We start from the raw sequence: 19335 nt of genomic DNA, 5'->3' as shown, positions 1-19335 counted from the left end.
TTTTAACTATGTAAAGATGTGTTACATTTGTTTATGCTACAGAATATTACTTTAAACATGTAAAGGTGTTTTTAATGTTATAAGAATATATGTTTAATTATGAAAAGATGTGTTGAATTTGTTTCTTCTTGCTTGACTAAGTCATCTGACTGGTCTGATAAAATGTTGAACAACCAATAGCTAGGCAGAAAAAGGATAGGCAAGGCTGATGGGCAGAGAGAATAAATCGGAGGAGAAATCTAAGCTCAAGAAGAAGAGAAGAATGAGATCAGAAGGTGGTGAGAAGGAGGGACATATCTGGGGCCAGGGACCAGCCACACAGCCAGCCCCAGAGTAGGAAGGAAAGAAAGACATAAGAAAGAAAGAAAGGTAAAAAGCCCCCAGAGGCAAAATGTAAAAGAAGAGAAACAGGATAATTAAAGTTAGAAAAGCTGGCTAGAAATAAGCTAAACTAAGGCCAAGCATTTGTAACTAAGAATAAGTCCCTGTGACATGATTTGGTGGCTGGATGGCAGTGCCCCCCCTCCTCCCAAAAAAGCCTGGTACAAATGCATGTACCAGGCAAGCACAGACACCTGGGAGGAATAAAGCCCTCTATTATATTACATGCATCCCTGGAGTTTCCCAAACACTTAGAAGATTTCATTACACTCATTGTCTTTAGTGGTTGTTCATTTCATTATTCTATATATTGTTTAAACACGATAATATGGTGCCTTGGTCCTTTTTGTGTCAACTGTCAGAAGGAGTCTTCATGATTTATGTAGCCATATGAAACACCATCAAGGTATTACCAACAATATATGAGGAAGCAAAAAAAAGCAGCCTACCAGTTCTTCTCTGAATTGAAATAAGAAAATGTGGCTTAACAATTCTTCCCTGACTTGAACCTGGCTTTTCCTGTCAGTGGTTTAAGATTCTGGATTGGAAGCTCAAAAAAAAAAAAAAAAACAAAAAAAACAAAAAAAAAAAAAAACAGAGCTTTGCATCTCCAAAAGTTGCATCATTATATCTCCAAAACTCACAGCATCGGTTTGGTCCTCATTCTCTGTGGGGCCTTTACCCACCAACCCCACAGCTCCCCAGAGTTTTCTTGAGTGTGAGCAGCAGGAAATATTAGATAGAAGGATTTATCGTGGAGAATCTTGCAGAGATAAACAGATAGAAAATAAAGGATAGCCTCGAGAGGGCCTGGAACCTATCGACTGTCTCTGCCCCAGGGTTTTTATAGAGACGCCAAGGGGTGGAGCAAATGACCTCCTCCCCCAGCACAGCCAAGTGCAGACCATCTCAGACACATGCACTGAGGCCCGTGGTCCTAATCATCCTCTATGTGGACCTTCTGGGTAAAGCCACGAGGAACCCATAAACGGGCTCCCACAATTCTCTCAGTCTGTATCTTTATTTTATTTTTTATTTTTTTGGAGCTGAGGATCGAACCCAGGGCCTTGTGCTTGCTAGGCAAGCGCTCTACCACTGAGCTAAATCCCCAACCCCATCAGTCTGTATCTTAGTGATGCTTAGCTATGTAGGAGAATCCATTTTTAAAAGAGCAAAAAAATGCATATAATACAGAGAAAACATCACAACTATGAGATAATGCACATAATCAGAAAATAGTATCTCAGAGTTAAGGACACATTTATTAACCCTAAAAATAAATATGAACTGAGAAACATTAATAAATTCCTGTATTCACACTGTTAGAAATCCATTGTCTAATCACATTGACATAAAACCCCAAATAATTCATAATCTGGAAGAAAAGCTATATGTGTTCACCTAGATGATAGAAATTTCATCTTCAAATGATAACCACTTGCAAATGATGAATGTAGTTTTTAACAAAGATTCTCACCTGGAAACAAACTATTCTTAAATGTAGGCTGCATGTCCAACAGTAGATGATTAGCAGATAATGAACTCAATACCATCTTTGGAGTTCCTTCACTTGTCATATAATGTCAGGTCAGGTCAGGACTTTTACTTTTCCTCAAATTTATCATAGAATATATATGTATGTATCATGTATGTATATATTATATATATGTATATGTGTATATATATATATAATTTCTCCCTTTTTATCCTACAGAGCCTATGGCTTCCAGTTTAGTGTTTTTAATGAAATTTTTATGGGCCTCTGAATATCTATCTTTTTCTTGGGCTCTTTTCCTTCTTTTGTTAGTTTGTTTCGTCATTTTCCAATGTGTCAATTTTTGTTTTATCTTATTTTTATTCCTTAGAAAATTGTTTGTTTCCTAGTGAGAGACAGAAACGAGGTGGGTCCAGATAAGAGGGAAGTCTGGGAGCAACTAGAAGTAGAGGGTAGGGAATCCGTAATCAGGAAATATTATGTAAGAAAAAAATGTATTTTCAATAAAAGGAAAACAAAAACATTAAACTGGAGCTTGAGAAGAAACATGAGTTGAAAGAGCAGACTGAAGCAAGCCTCTCTTTTTTTTTTTTTTTTTTTCTGAGACAGGGTTTCTCTGTGTAGCTTTGTGCCTTTCCTGGAACTCACTTGGTAGTCCAGGCTGGCCTCGAACTCACAGAGATCCGCCTGGCTCTCTGGGATTAAAAGCTGGGATTAAAGGCATGTGCCCCCACTGCCTGGCGAAGCAAACCTCTTATTGGGGTTTGTTAATGTTTGGATATCTACATATTAACTTTCTTAGCTTCAGTTTTCCACTCCCAGCAAGATGCATATTCAGGAGCATGAATGTGCATATGGAAAATGATTATAACTCATCATTTACAATTATAACAATTCATAAATAATCTTAGGTCCCTACATAGGAAATGATTGAATAAGCAATGGTTTATCCACAGGTTGAAACCAAGGAGTGGAAAAATGACTCAGGAATTAATGTGTTCTTGTAGAAGACACAGGCTTGATTCCAGTACCCACACGTTGGCTCACAACTGTCTATAATTCCAAAAGTTTGTTTTTTACTTCCACAGGCACCAAGAATGCAGGTAGTGTAAATACATACTTACAGGTAAACATTTATACATATACAATTCAATAAATAAATCTACAAAAAATAATTTAACTATATGGATGAAGGAAGGTTCTTCCTTATAGTGCTGATCTATAGAGTAAATGTGTACTATATGGTTCAAACAGAAGGTTCCTTCATTGATGCCACAGCCACCGCTCATAGGAAGTAACCAATGGATGCTAATATTTATAGGGAAAATAACGAAGAACAGATATTCATATTTTCAAATCATTTTCCTAGAAGATATTGATAAACATGAAAGGAATCTAGTAACTTTATAAATGAGGATACCTGTTAGTTTACTTAAATTCTGTGATCAAAGATCATATCCTCATTAACCAGACATAAGCCTCAACATGTTCCAGACAACACAGGTACTAAGACCACAGCATCTTATCAGTGGTATCATTGATAAACACATTGCTCAGACATACCAGCAAGATTTGTTAGAGACACACAGTGATACTGTAGAAATTTGCTGTAGGCTGATAGGATGAATAGAAGTAAATGTGTCCTTGGTTACTCTAACTTAGAAGAAAAAACTAAATATGGTGTACTTAAAAAAAATAAAGTGTGGGGAACACAAAAAGACAATGACAAAAAATTACAATATGTAATTAGGCACTGATATTGTGTTTCCAGTTTTGGTAGTGGTATCGTTGTAAAACGTGATTACATTTAGGCAAGTCACATAAAGGATATTTAAACATTCCTTGTGTCTGGGACAATTTATTTGTAACTCTAAAGCTATTTTCAAGTAAATAGTTAGAAATCAAGTTATGTAGGGTAGCATTCATAGTATATTTGTGACTTTTGGTATCTGTGAAATGGATATGGCTGCCAGACAAAGTTGCATATGGCTGTTCTGAGCTCTTAGTTTTCATAACTAGATGAATATTGTTAAACTCACAGTTGATAAGTTCTGTTTTTAATTTTATTTCTATTCTGTGTCTCTTCCACATGTAGCATTTGAAATACAATATACCCAATACTGATAGTTTTGGTTACTTTTCTTGGTGCTACGATAACATTGTCAGACAAAGGCAACTTAAGTGAGAAAGGATATATAGGATCACAATTCCATAATAGATCCGTAAGGTGGGAGTGTTAGGTAGCAGGAAATAGAGGCATTTAGTCATCACACTGTAACTAGTCAAGAAGCAGACAGGAATAAATGCTGGTCCTCACCTTCTTCCTCCTTTTTATTCAGACAAGCACTGAGCCCATGTATGGTGAAATGGGTCTTTCCAGCTCAATTAACCTAATCTAGACATCCCTCACAGACATATACAGGGGCTCAGAGGCTTGTCTCTTCAAGTGAATTTAGTGAATTTAGAAGTTAAGTTGACAACCAATTAGCCAATTTATATGTGTCTGTGTATGTGAATAAATACATATATATGTATATATGTATATATATATATATATCTTATGTATGTTTTAGTGGAATTGGATACACACACACACACACACATATATATAACTTATCTATTTTTAATTTTTAAATTTAAATATAATCATGTCACTTTCCATCCTACTTTTCCTTTCCTTCCTCTAGCTCCTCCCGGGTATCCTTCCTCCACACCCCCATGCTCCCATGACTCTTAAGTTGATATCCTCTACATATGGATGTGTATATGTGTGTATGTAACAATAATGATCAAAGGAAAAGAGGCTCTCAAAAACTGTAAATGTATAAACATATGGCATAAATATACACGGAAATGGAAATGTATTTGATAGATTCTTTTTTTTTAAAGCAATTGTACTAAAAGATAATAAGACAGAACATAAACTAACACGTCAGATTTGGACAAAACAAACACCAGGAAAAGAGCCCATCATTTGCAAAAGAAAACCAGAAGCCCACTCATTTGCATGCTCAAGAATCCCATAAACACCCTGAGCTGGAAGCCATAATGCATGTGTGAAGGACCCGGTGCAGACACATACAGGCCCTGTGCGTACTGCCTCAGTCTCTGTGAGTTCATATGAACTCTGATCATGGTGATTTCGAGGGCTGTTTTCTGGATGTTCCCCATCCCCTCTGGCTTTAGCACTCTTTCCACCTCTCCCTCCATGGAGCTACCTGAACTCGGAGGGGAAGGATTTGATGGGGGCTCCCTGTTTGGAGCTGAGTTTTCCAAGGTTTCTCACTCTGCCTAATGTCTGGTATGGGTTCTGTCTCGTATCTTTTATAGCTTAAAATGATTTTGCTGTAATTTAATCATGATTGTTGCTGCACATTCTTACATTCTCTACTTCTATTTATTTACCACACTGTGACCTTCTGGCTTTTCCTTGACAGTCTTAGACTCATTGCAGTATATCAGCTTTTTATTTTTCCTGAAATTCTTTTAAATCTCAGCTCAAATATTAACACATTCCATGAACATCTATACTCCCCATGAGACTCCTAGCCAAGTCAAACATGTTATTTTCTGTATTCTTCTCTAATTAAAATGATTTGCAGTTTCTAGGCAAATACAACCTCATGGTTAACAAAATAAATTCTTACTCATGTATTATTATATTGTGTTCAAGCTTTCATTTTTATACATGGAAATTTAAATTATTTTTATTTGCAGTGCCATCCTATTTATTGTGTGCAATATAATATCTTGAAATCTATATCCAACCAGACAATACTAAATTTGACTAATTAAAATTTCACATCATCATTTTTTTGTGGTGAGAAACATTTATGTATAATCTCAACATTTTCATAAGCATGGTACATTACTAACTATACTTACCATGTTCTACTATGCATACCCTCATGTTGTTCCTTTGTAACTAAAATTGAGTACCCTTTGATCAGGTTCCCCCAGACATTGTCAGTAATCAACTGTGAACCCTGGTGATCTTTATTCTACTACCTACTTCCATAAAATTAACTATGCATTCAATTATTAATGACATTATAGGGCATTTGTCTCTTTGTGCATGGCTTATTGTTTTAGATACAAAAATTTTAGTGATAGAATAGTTTTTTTTTTAATATTCCTTATTAAAGCACAGAATTTCCCTGAAGAAATGAATTGGGGAGTTTGTCTCAAGGGAACTTTTTTCTGTATAAGACCAAATCCCAAGACAAATACAAAAAAAACCCCACTTACTATATATGCAGATCCTTTTTCTTCTTATTCCATTAACCTTAGAAACTCATAAAATTTGACTACTTAAATAGAAGCAAGATTCTTTAATTGCCCACATAATAAGGCAAATTACGTCTTTACTTCTCTATACTAGAGTTATTTTTGATTGACAATGCCTCACTGAAATATTAAATGATATATGTTTTATATCTAAATGTCATGCTATTGGCATTATTACCTTTTACAGTTGGTAACAAATTACTTTGCCCTCATTATATTTTAACTATATCATAAATTAAATGGAAATTAAATTTAATGGTATGTGATAAAGTTGTTTTGTATACTTTTAATATTATTTCTATAGAGCAATAAATATAATCTAGTAGATATGTACTACATATATCAGCAATCACATTTTTAGCTGTCTGTCATATCTTTGGAATATGCACTTAGTATCTCTAAGATTAATATATACATAGTTTTATAAGTATTGTTAATTTACTATCACTGTCATAAATGACCTCTTTGGACATTCCTCCAATTACAGGGAAAATATAAATAAGATCTATGATGCATTCTTCGTAAACAGGCATTAAAAAGGATTCTTGAAACAGGACACCAGTAGGAACTCATGTTGCTTCAAGTGAACTTTTCCTATTTTACTTACTTATTTATTTTTTTTTATTTCTTGAGTGTGTAAGATATTGCCAATGTGGGCATGCAGATGCCATTGTGTTCATGTGGGAGTCAGAAGACAACTTTGAATGTCAGTACTCAAGTTCCACCTTGCTGAAGACAGTCTCTTTCTATTTGGGGGCAGTGTATTCCATGCTAGCAGGCCTTCAAGTTTCCAGTGAGATCCTCTCTCTACCTCTTACTACCCCTCCAGAAGACTGGCACTGTAGATACATGTTATGGTGCCCAGTTCTGTCCAATCTGGAATTTGAACTCAATCATTATGATTGCGTGGCAAGTGATTTTACTTACTGATCCATCTCTCATCCACTTTTAATTAGCTTGTAAGTCTGTACACAGTGGTAGGGTAGAATAAGATAATTTGATATTGGTAATTATATTATGCATGTTGATAAAAAGGAGTTACTAGAATTGTTTTTTTCTCTCCAAATATTTATAATTTCTTAGCACAGAAGCTTTTGAAATGTGTCTTACATGTATCTGTAATATATATCACTTAAGCCGGGCGGTGGTGGCACACACCTTTAATCCCAGCACTCGGGAGGCAGAGCCGGGCGGATCTCTGTGAGTTCGAGGCCAGCCTGGGCTACCAAGTGAGTTCCAGGAAAGGCGCAAAGCTACACAGAGAAACCCTGTCTCGAAAAACCAAAAAAATTATATATATATATATATATAATTTATTTTAAATTCTACTCACTTCACTGTGCTGAAGAATAATACCCAAGAATAATACCCAAGCAAATCTCTCCAGTAGAATAATACCCAAGCAAATCTCTCCAGTATGCTTATAGTTTGGAACTGATATCCAACACTATACTCCCTACACTTGATACATAAAAAGTGGTGGCTGGAAATAATTTGCTAAATTCTGTAAATAACACAGGTACAATAAAATTAGTAATCTCAATTTCAATTGTAGCTAATATATAAAAATTATAAATAACTACTTAAGGTTTTTACATAATAATGTACATATATGCTACGTGAAACTTCATAAATCAGGAATGGTGAGACTTGTGGTTTTGTAGATGGTATGATTCATAATATTAGTGAGTCTTGTCAAATATTGAGTGCCTATTCTCTGGGGAATTTCTGTCTTTCATGCATGTGTATATATTTGCTGCTAAAGTTGACTTATGGTGGCTCCTACATTTTCTCAGGCTGTTACCATCACTTTCCCTTCAAATTCACACATGTCCTCCTCCACACACTTGATTTCATGAAGCCTTTTAAGCTCCAAGTCATCTGTAAACCATGGTTTAAGGTGGAAGCTAGACATCACTCCCTGAGAAAAACTGCATACTGGATACTAATTCTGCAACTATTTAAAAGTATCTGTGTTCTTATTCAATTTTACTACAATTTCCTCTTTTGTAGATATTTCAAATGTGCAAAAGTCAGTTCTATAATACATGTAATGTGAAAATTAGAATAGACAGAGCAGAAAATGTTTACCCAGAGAGAATTGGTTTGTGTGTTTCTCCACTCTTTTAATTTTAATGTATGGTCCCTGAGGATTCTTGATTCAGATGCATTGCTTAGACCCTGCCACACTGCTGTGGCAAATGCCTCCAGAGAAACTCGCAAGCTTTCCCATAGCATGTACTTCGAAATTCATTTCCTGAATCCCTGGCTGGTGACAGACTCCTGTAGAGCTTCTTGTTTGGTTAATGTCAGAGCAAATTTCCTTCTATCTCCATCATCACCTCCAAGGTCCCCCCAGGCATGTGTGTGGGGATTTCTAAAGATATCAAAGGTGCCATTGCCAGGGCAGGTGTGAACCATTCGAGTGCAGGTCAGTATGCAGGTACAGAGAGGAACCAGCAAAGACGCTTGAATCTCTTGAGAGAAAACAAACTGAGTCATAGAAATTATGACAAAAGAGTAAGCAGGCTTCTATTTTACTTTTCCATATGAACACTGCAAGTCACAGTTTTATGTAACTCTTTTTTTTTTCTCATGGTCTTGATCATAATTAATTTCACTCTCTATCCATTTTGTAGTATTTTTCTTCACATATGGTGTATGGATCACAGCCTTGGTTCATCTTCATTGCTTTACTTACCTTCCTTCACACTTAAATTTTGGCTTTAAAAAAGGGAGGTATTAAAGGCATGAAGACAAGTGTTAGGCAGCCATGAAAGCTTATATGCTCTGACTTTTTATCATTCATAAAGATAAAACCATGAAGTATTTCTTAGCATATTTTTGATACTCAGATTTATATATGGTTATAACATTTTTAATGTAACCATATGCAAGACACAGGAAAAAATTCTCTGTAATTCTCATACTAGCCTTGAAACTAAAATGTCACTGATACAATGCTGGGCAATAAGGACACACCAATACACTCCATTTGATGGAGAAGCTGAATGAAAGTAACTTTCTTTACTTCAGTATTCCATAAGAAGATGTCAAAGGACTGTGTGAAGGCACAAGTTGTAATGAGAGCAGAATCAATAGTCGAGTATTTATTCATACGATAGTGGTTGGAAATATACAGTTAAGTCACATTCCACAAATTTTTGTTGCAGTACAAATTGTAAGAACTGTTGAAGGCTGATCAAAGATCATCAAGACACAGTACTGTTTTATGTAACAATTAGTCACTCTGATGCCAGTCATCCTTTCTCTCCTGCTGTGCTAAAGTAGTTCTGCAATGACTCAATCATTTTAGCTAAGTCACATCTTACCCAAATAAGATCACTTTGTGAAGGACTATATGAAACTTTACTATTCTTTCAAAGTTAATAATTTAGATCAAGTTTTGTATCTCATGAATAAAATACACAATCATAGAGATAAATTGATATTTCTTCAAGTAATCATTGTATTATTTTATATTTTGAAATAGTCTCAGTATTTACAACGTTAATTTATTTATTTAGTTTAGGGGAAATAAGCCATATGACAATATATTTTGCAAAATGATGTTTACTTATAGTTGGGACATCAACTTAATATGAAAAAACAGTATCACAAAGAATAGTAATGTGTGGGTTGTGATCTGAATCTTATCAGTGATTTCAACCTGTACTGTCATGTTCTTCCCAGTGTTCTATGGGAACTTCCATCTTACTAAGAGGATAGATACTTATATTGACAATGGTATTTCAAAGTTATGTCTTCAAAATGTGATTAAGTTTTGTGATTAAGTTTATCTTAAGTCATTAAGGTGGAACCCACACAGCTGTTTCTAGCTCTCTTACAAGAAAAGACACAAGGAACCAAACCGACAGAAATATGCTTGTTCCTTTCTTCTGATCATCTAATGCTGTGTGGAGCTGGAACTCATCTTTTAATATCTACATAAAGGTTATCCTATGGTTTTGAGCCTTTAACAATAAAATATAATTGTCCCTCTTCCAGGTACTACATAATAGTTATGGAAACTGACTAGTGAAATGGCCTCTCCTGATTAGTTGTCAATATTTTATTAAATCAATGACAAAAAGTAAGCTTATAAAATTTTGCATGCTATAGATTATCAGCTAAACAGACTCTTTCATTTAGATTACAAATTATCAAGCATGAAATTAGATGTTGAATATAATGTCCAGTGATGGTCTCATGAGTAAGTACCTGTTCCAGGGTAGTTAAAGGTAGTCAAAGGTTGTAGGGTACCAGGGAAGTCACAGTCCTCCTGGGTGTAGCCATTGGTACACTTCCTTTGTTCAAGAAAATAACTTCTTACCCACGTTCAAGTATGAAATATTAATTAAATGGACTGAGCCCCCTCCATCTTTCTCTCTCATAAACACATACGCATATGGAATTTTGCGAGAAAGATTTATCAGAGGGCTTTGATAAAATTATAATATATACAAATATATGTTTTAAACTGTAAAAAAATGAAATAAAATTTAAACAAGCAAAGAGACAACAGTAAGCATAAAGATGTCAAGTCCAGATAAAGTCAAAGTTACTTATTGAGACACAGTCTTAAGAAAAACAAATTAGAAATAACTAAAAACAAATGAACAAAAAATGTCATCAAATTAAAACAAAACAAAACTAAACAATGCTTGGGATCACCTAGAACTAGAAGAACTCTCAGTAAAGGCTTGTCCAACTAAAGTTGAATTTTAAAAATATCTTAGAAGAGAGGTTGGGCAGAACTTTTAGAAGTTTGTATTCAAAGGTACCATTGCCAATACCATTGAAGTAGACACAAGGGCCTTAGGAAACATATAAGTAATTTCATAGTGAATATTTGGACCAGAAATTGTTGGAAGCCAAATTTTATGCACTTTCAGTAAATATAATTTAAAAAGAACTTTAGATCGACAGCTATGGAAGCTGCATGGGACCAGACAAGGCCCTCTGCATACCGGAGACAGTTTTGTTAGTTTGGTCTGTTTGATGAGCCCCTGGCAGTAGGATCAGGATCTATCACTCATACATGAGCTGGCTTTTTGGAGACTATTACCTACGGTGGGAGGCCTTGATCAGCCTTGACACAGAGCGAGGGGCTTGGTCCTACCTCAATTGCATGTACCAGGCGTTGCTGACTCCCCATGGGAGGCCTTACCCTTTTGGAGGAGAGAATGAAGGCTGGGGCTGCGAGGGGGAAGCTGGGGGCAGGAGGAGGTATGAGAGGCAGATCTGTGGTTGGTATGTAAAATAAATAAAAAATTTTAAAAAGTAGTAAAATCTGTAGATTAAAATATTAAATATCATCTATATTATTAGATCTATAAATACACGCATTATAATACTAAAATAATTTTTTTAGAAAACACGTGAGCTGATTTGTTTTCTCTGTCGTCCAGACTACTTACTCTCACAAAGAACACGGAATAGTTACTTCCTTTCTTTATTTTTTTCTTTTACTTAAGATACATTCTTTACTCATACAATATAGCTTCATTATAATTCCCTATCCCTCTATTCCTCCCTATTCCTCCTATCCCATCTGGATCCATTTCTTTCTGACTCTCATTTCAAAAGAATAGACTTTTAAGAGACAATAATCCAACACAACAAGACAAAATATAATAAGATGAAGAAAAAAATATCATAGCAAAGTTGGACATGGCAACAAAACAGAAGGAAAAGAGGTCCAAGAGCAGGCACAAGAGTCAGAAACCCATTCTTATTTTCTCCATCTAGGTGTTTGAAAGTTTTGATGGATAGAGTAGCCTCGTCTGGTAACTGTGGTCTCTGAGAGGCTGCAGTACATCTGTTCAGGCCCTTCTGACTTTTAGAGTCTCCATTAAGAAGTCAAGTGTAATTCTACTAGGTATTCCTTTATATGTTACTTAGTCTTTTTCTTTTACAGATTTTAATATTCTTTCTTTGTTCTGTGTTTAAAGTTTTGATTATTATGTGTAAAGGGAAATTTCTTTTATGGTACAATCTCTTTGGAGTTCTGTATGTTTCTTGTACATTTATAGGTATCTACTTTTTAAGGTTAGAAAAATTTTCCTCTATGATTTTGTTGAAAAACTTTTCTGGGCCTTTGAGCTGGTTTTCTTCTACTTTCTCTATTCCTATTATTCTTAGGCTTGATTTTTTTTCCTGGTGTTCAAGATTTCCTGGATGTTTTGTTTCAGGTGTTATTTTAGATTTAACATTTCTTTGACCAATGTATCCATTTCTTCTAATTGTAACTTCATTGTCTGAGATTCTCTCTTTCATCTCTTGTATTGTGTTGGTGAAGCTTGCCTCTGCAGTATCTGTTTGAATTGCTATTTCTTTTTCATTTCCAGAATTCCCTCAGTTTGGGTTTTCTATATTGTTTCTATTTCCATTTTCAAGTCTTGAGTAGTTTTATTTCTTTCCTTACATTGTTTTCTGTTGTTGTTGCTTTGGATTGGTTTGATTTTTTTCTTCTATATTTTTAAGGGATTTATTTAGTTCCTATTTAAGAATCTCTATCATATTCATAAAGGGTCTTTTAAGGTCTTCTTGTGCTTTAGCAATGTTGGAATAGTCATGGCTTACTCAGATATGATAGCTGGGCCTTAGTGGAGATATATTGCCCTAGATTTTTTTATTGTATTTTTATGCTATGTCTTGATATCTGAGTTTATGATGAACAAAGGTTTAGGTGCCAGTTTCGGTACTTGTTTTTGTTGAGTGGATGTTTTGTTTCTTTGTTTCTGCCTCTTCTCTGGATTTTCAGAGTGTGTTGTCGCTGTGTGCTGCCTGTTTTTGCTTCACTGGGAATGGTGTCAGAGAGGAAAAGGAGACCACAAGAGGTTTCTATCTACAGAGCTTGGGATGGGGCTGGAGGGATTGAAACTCATGAACAATAGAAGAGGTGAGGGTCTGTCATCATCTACTTGTTACCCTGAGAGGAGAGGCCCATGGGTTATCAACTGCTGAGTTGGGGTCTGGGATACAGTGAATGATGGGGGTAAGGAGTTACAAGGAATTGGTTTGTAGCATCCACAGGAGATTTTGGCAGGACTGAGGTAAGGCTGCATTTAGTGTGAGATTAATCTAACAGAGAGACAGAAGAGGGTCTGCAGGCAGCCTACCTGGTTTTCTTTAGACTGAATATTGTAATGCTAAGAGAAAAATAATTTCTGCATGATTACTAAAATATATTTAAAGTTGTTCCTCATGGGAATATAGATGAACTACTCTGAGCTTGTGTGCGTCCATAATGAAACTGAATAAATAAGGTCATGCTGATAGAGGATAGGAAATTTCTCATTGCTAGTTTGTGATGCAACAAATATCCATGGAAGCAAAGAGTTTAAATAAATACTGTGGAACTGATTTGAAGTTAAATATTGGTGTATTTATATATTCAGATTAGTCTGAATGCATATGAATAAGTACAAAAAATAGGTTTCAAGATATGTGCAGCTGTAAGTTTTAGCACACAAATTCCAGGTTGTCTCCCAAAGAACTTGAAAACAATGACATGGTAGCCATAATGAACAAAGCCAGGCACTCTTTTGTGACTTCTAAAGCCAACTTCCAAGGATAGAGATCAGGGGTTCTTGGAGCAAGGACTGATTCTGTGGCTGGTGCCAGAAAAAGAGAATAGAATATGCTTGAAAACTATGCAGTTCTAGAGTGCATGGGGGTATTAGAAACAGCAAAAGAAGTGAGTGTGAGAGACACATAAGAGGAAATTAAGTGAATTATCAGTAACCATAGTGACTATTGCAGGAACAAAACAAATAATCCAGTGCTGGATCATATGAAAAAGAGGAAAGTAGGTGGTCTCTGAGCACAGTACTCAACTCTAAGTAAGTAAGATTCTCTACTCCTTTTATGCAGGCAACATAGAATCATTGGCTTCCCACAGATCATGTGACCAGCATCAGGGTGTGTTTGTGTGTGTTGCTTTTACATGGGCTAAATTTGGCAAAATTATCCAACTCCATAAGTTAAAGTGAGCAGAGTTTAAGCCACATGATCACATATATTTCAGTTATCACAAATAAACATGTCTTTGCTTCTGGAATGCTCTTCTCTGAAACCAGCAGCCGCATTTCCCATGTAAGAAAAACAAATGATATAGACTGCTACTCAATAATTAATATATCCAAACTATCTATATCATCAAAAATAAAAAGTATCCTAGCAAACGTTGTATGTGAGAAAGGCCTAAGTAGACATCATAGCTACAGAAAAGGTTGGAAGTAAAGTAGGTAATGATGCGACATAACTGACTTCTCAACTGCGACAATGTACCAAGAAAATGAGAAATTAATTTAACAAGGGAACCTGAGCAAAAGAGAAAGACCAGCCCTGTAAATCCTGTGGACAATATTTAACTTTTCTGTACAACCTATAAGTATTCTATAATAAAATATGACTGAGAACATGAAACTTTCAAAGTCTTTGCATAAATAAATTATAAAATGTGCATGTGTGCATGTATTAGCTTCACTTAACAATAAGGCCCATTAAATCAATATATATAAAATATTCCTTGTGTATTTGGCCATATTTATATATTCTATACTTCTGTGAGTTTTTAATTGATATTTAGATTATATTACATACTACCAAAGTTTAAGCATTGATGAAAGATTTAAGATTATAGCCAACCCTTAATGAATAATTGACTTCTCCATTGGGTAAGTATCACAAATATGGAGCCACACTGAGCAAATATTGCTGTCCTTATGTTCCACAAAATGTCTTAGTAAGACTACTGACTGCTCAGATATAAGACAGACATATTCATTTTAATAAAGTTTTGTAATGATTGTGCTTGTTAAAATAATTATGTCATTTGTTTACTGAGTGAGATTTAATAGGCTACTAAAAATCTTCCAGAATATGTTGCTATATTTATATAGAAAATATAAAAACTCAGTATGGTTCATTTATATCTTAGAGTGTATTTATCTTTGTTTAGGCAAAGACTTAAAAATATTGTCACTCTCTTTGTAAATATCTTTACTGATAAAATAGAAATGTCTTAATCTTGGCTATATATGCCATTTCCTAATTATAACACTGCATTTAAAATTGAAGAGCATGCTACATTTACTTTTAGTTTATGTTTGTGTGCTTGAAAGTTTTTTGGCCATATACAATTCTAATTAGTTGTTTATTCACTACACAAAGTTTCGGTAGAGATTTTATAGTTATTTTCCATTAGAAATAATGAGTCAAACTGAAAAATCAAAGTCAAGTTTAATATCCATTAATTAGAGTACAACCACTATAGTTCTGTAAGTTATAAAATCTTGATTCAAGGGTTGACAAGACATATGAATTGCATCCTCATATAAAATTCCCCTCTTCTCCTCAAAAATACTGTATAAAGCCATGTTAATAGTATGCTTTTAATAGAACATACCTGAACAATGCACGTGTGTGTGTATAGTAAGTTCAAGTAACTCTGTCTTACCCACTGAGCAGTCTTAATGTCTCATCTTTCACATAATATTTTCAATGCTTATTTAACTGAATCCACATATGAGGAACCCATAGATGTAGAATATTGACATTATGCTATTACTCTCAGAAGACATGTTACCAAAACGGTCTTGATTGCATTTGTAGTGCCATAACAACACAACTGAAGAAAGAAATGAGGACAATTTCCCACCATTGTTAGATTTTTATTCCTAAGTAAGTAAAAAATGAAATGTGTGCATGAAGACTACCTGTGTATCTACACTGAAAATTCTAAAATGTCATTTTTAAAAATTAATATATTTTGTAATGCTGAAAAATTTAAGAACAGCACACATAAGCCAGTAGAATTACAATATAATAGCCAAGAATATTTAAAAACAAAATAAGCCAAATATTTTATTTTTAATTTTTTAAAATATATTTTCTCTAGCCCAATCACAGTTTTCTCTCTCTCCCTCCTCTTCTCCAGTCCCTTTCCACAACATCCACTATCCCTACACCCGTCTGTTCCTCCTCCTTTCTCTTCAGAAAAGGGTAGGCCATGTATATCAGCCAGCCATGCATATCAGCCAGCCACGACATATCAAGTTGCAGTAAGACGACACATTTCTGCTCTTATTAATGCTAAGTAAGACAACCCAGTAGGAGGGAAAGGTCTGAAAAGCAGATAATAGATTCAGAGACAGCTCCTGCTCCCACTGTTAGGAGGCCCACAAGAAGACCAAGCTACATAACTATAAAATGTACAGAGGATCTAAGTCAGTCCCTATGAGCTCCCAGGAGCCCAAGTTAGTTGATTCTATAGGTTTTCTTGTGGTTTCCTTGACCCCTCTGGCTCCCACAATCTCCCCTCTCCCTCTTCCACAGGATTCCCCAAGCCCAACCTAATGTTTGTGGGTCTCTGCACCTGATTCTATCAGTTGCTGGTTGAAGCCTCACTGATAACAATTTGGCTAGGCAATAATCTGTGAGTACAGCAGAATATCATTATGAAGCATTTCCATACATTATTATTATTATTATTATTATTATTATTATTATTATTATTAATTGTTATTGTTATTATTGTTACCAACAGTGTTTGGTTCTATCCAAGGTCTCCGGGCTGTTCATCCTCTGAGTACTGGCCTCCCAAGCAGTGTTAGTGGTAGGCTCCCTGTCATGGTAAGGGTCTCAGGCTGGACCAGTCATTGGGTGGCTACTCCCATAATTTCTGCACCACCTTTACCTCAGCACATCTTGTAGGTACAGCAAATTGTACGCCAATGGTTATGTGGTTGATTTGTGGTCCTAATCCCTCCTCTTGGAAATCTTACCTGGTTATAGGAGATGATTGGTTGAGGTTTCATAGGTTCCATTGCTAGGAGTCTTAGTTAAGGTCACCCTCATAGATTCCTGGGAGTTTCCATATCACTAGGTTTCTAGCTTATCCCCGAGATGCCACCTGATGCTACTGCTCTCTCCCTCCATTCTTACCCACCTGACCTCTCCCATCCAAAACCACCATCCAGACCCATCCCCATCCATACCTGTGAGGTATACTTTATTTTTTTGTTTGTTTGTTTGATTTTGTTTTTTGAGACAGGGTTTTTCTGTGTAACTATCCAAGCTGTCCTGGAAATTGCTCTTTAGACCAGGCTGGCCTCAAACTCATCGAGATCCACCTGTCTCTGCCTCCAGAGTACTGGGATTAAAGACATGCACCACCATCACCACTGTTATACATATTTTAAAGAATGTAAATTGCTTGTATTCTGAAGACTTAAAATTTAATTTGCTTATAAAATCCCTCCTGTGTTTCCAAGATCTGTCCTTGGCACATGAGCTGACTTTTTAGAACCTTCTCCCTGTGGTGGGATGCCTTGCTCGGCCTTGATGCTGGGGAAGGGGGCACCTGCAGGGAGGAGGGGTGGGGGTGGGGATTTGGTACTGCCTCAACTTGATATGCCATGCTTTGTTGACTCCCATGGAAGGCCTTACCCTTTTGGAAAAGTGAGGGGAGAAAGGAAGTGAGGGGAAGGAATGGTAGGAGAGGAGGGAGGTGAAACTGGCTGATATGTAAAATAAATAAATAATAAAAATAAATGTTTAATTTGCAAAAATTAATAAATAATAATAAAATAATTCTTATTTACAAATTAGAAAATGATGCTATTAGAAGACCATATTTTGTAAATGTATATAAAATCTCCAAATAATAACTTCCAAATTTCTGACCAAATTCTTTCCATGGGGTTTTGGATAAGTTTATAAACTCTAATATTAATATTGAAAAGAAAAAGAAATAACAAATAAAAAGCATCAAAATGGATGTTTTAATTTATGTTACCAAAATTTTACCGGTATAAAATGCATAATAATCTAATATTGAAACAAAGCTACACAGGGAGATTAATAGAATAAGTGTGAAAGTTGAGAAATATCTATGATATTTATAGTGATTGATTTCTAAAATTACAGCAAAATATATATAGTGAGCAAAGAAATGTCTTTTCAAATAACACATATAAGAATGAGATTTTAAACTGAGTTATGTGGATAAAATGAACCAAAGAAGGATTTTTTTTACCTAAATGTGAAAAGAAAGGTTTAAATCACTTTACTATTTTATAATTATTATTTGAAAAATTTGCACTTATAAGTATGTATTTTATGGTCTTCATCCATTCATACTTCAAAATTAAAATTAAACTAAGAGATGATGACCAATAGATTGGGAGGAAAAGGGAAAGTAAAATATCTGAGAGTGGATGTAATATTTTAAAAGTATAATTAGTCTCTGTGGGCTCCCATGCATGTTGATATATTGTGTACCCTAATAAATTTTGCCTGAAGATCATAGGACAGAACAAGCTACTAGATTAAACAGGTAGTGTTGGCACACACATTTAATCCTAGCATTCAGGAGGCAGAGATCCATCTGGATCTCTGTGAGTTCAAGGCCACCCTGGACTGCATGAGACTGATTCAGTCTAGGAGAGAAACAGAGCCAGGCAGTGGTGGCATACACCTTTTATCCCAACACTGGAAAGTCACATGCCTTTAATCCCAGCACTTGAGATCTCATGTCTTTGCTACAAATATTTAGGAAGCACACACACCTTTAACCTCAGCACTAGGAAGGAAATAACATGGCTGGGCAGAGAAAGGCTTATAAGGTGTGAGGAGACATGAGTTAGCCGCTTTTTGATTGGGCTTCTTTTGGCTGAGGACTCATTCACTCAGAAGATTCATGGAGTCAGCGAGGTGAGAAGTAGCTGTGGTTTATTCCTTTATCTCTCTGATCTTTCAGCATTTACCCCAATACCTGGCACCAGGTTTTTGTTATAAGACAATTTAGATCTTGTGCAACAACTAAAAACTTGTAGATGAGAATTGAAGACAATGTAGTAGCCGAAAAGCAGGAAACAAAGCAAAACAAAAGTCTGTCTCCAGTTGAGTATATATGCGGTGTGTTCAGAATACTATCTGGAAATACGATAGGAGTACAGACATATGCTGCTATGTGGGTAATAGTAAAACCTCATGCAAATTGAAAGCATATGGCCGTATATTTTATACCATTTATATAAAATGTGCAGAATAAGAAAATTGCTAGAAGCCGGGTGATGGTAGTGCACGCCTTTAATCCCAGCACTCATGAGGCAGAGGCAGGCTGATCTCTCTGAGTTCGAGGCCAGCATGGTCTATAGAGC

At 35.5% G+C, this 19335-nt stretch overlaps 1 non-coding gene and 1 pseudogene across 1 annotated transcript; both read right to left on the bottom strand.

The window, feature by feature from the left end:
* The window catches only part of LOC131912817 (heterogeneous nuclear ribonucleoprotein F-like), a 179531-nt pseudogene that overhangs the window by 134325 nt on the left and 25871 nt on the right, over positions 1-19335 (bottom strand).
* Trnaa-agc (transfer RNA alanine (anticodon AGC)) lies at positions 1421-1493 on the bottom strand. The gene has a single exon. It is a non-coding gene; the product is annotated as a tRNA-Ala (tRNA).

The sequence above is a fragment of the Peromyscus eremicus genome, chromosome 6 (genome assembly GCF_949786415.1).
Source record: "Peromyscus eremicus chromosome 6, PerEre_H2_v1, whole genome shotgun sequence".
NCBI classification, from domain to species: Eukaryota; Metazoa; Chordata; class Mammalia; order Rodentia; family Cricetidae; genus Peromyscus; species Peromyscus eremicus.
Note: the sequence above shows the minus strand (reverse complement) of the source record. Positions and strands in the feature narration are given on the sequence as shown.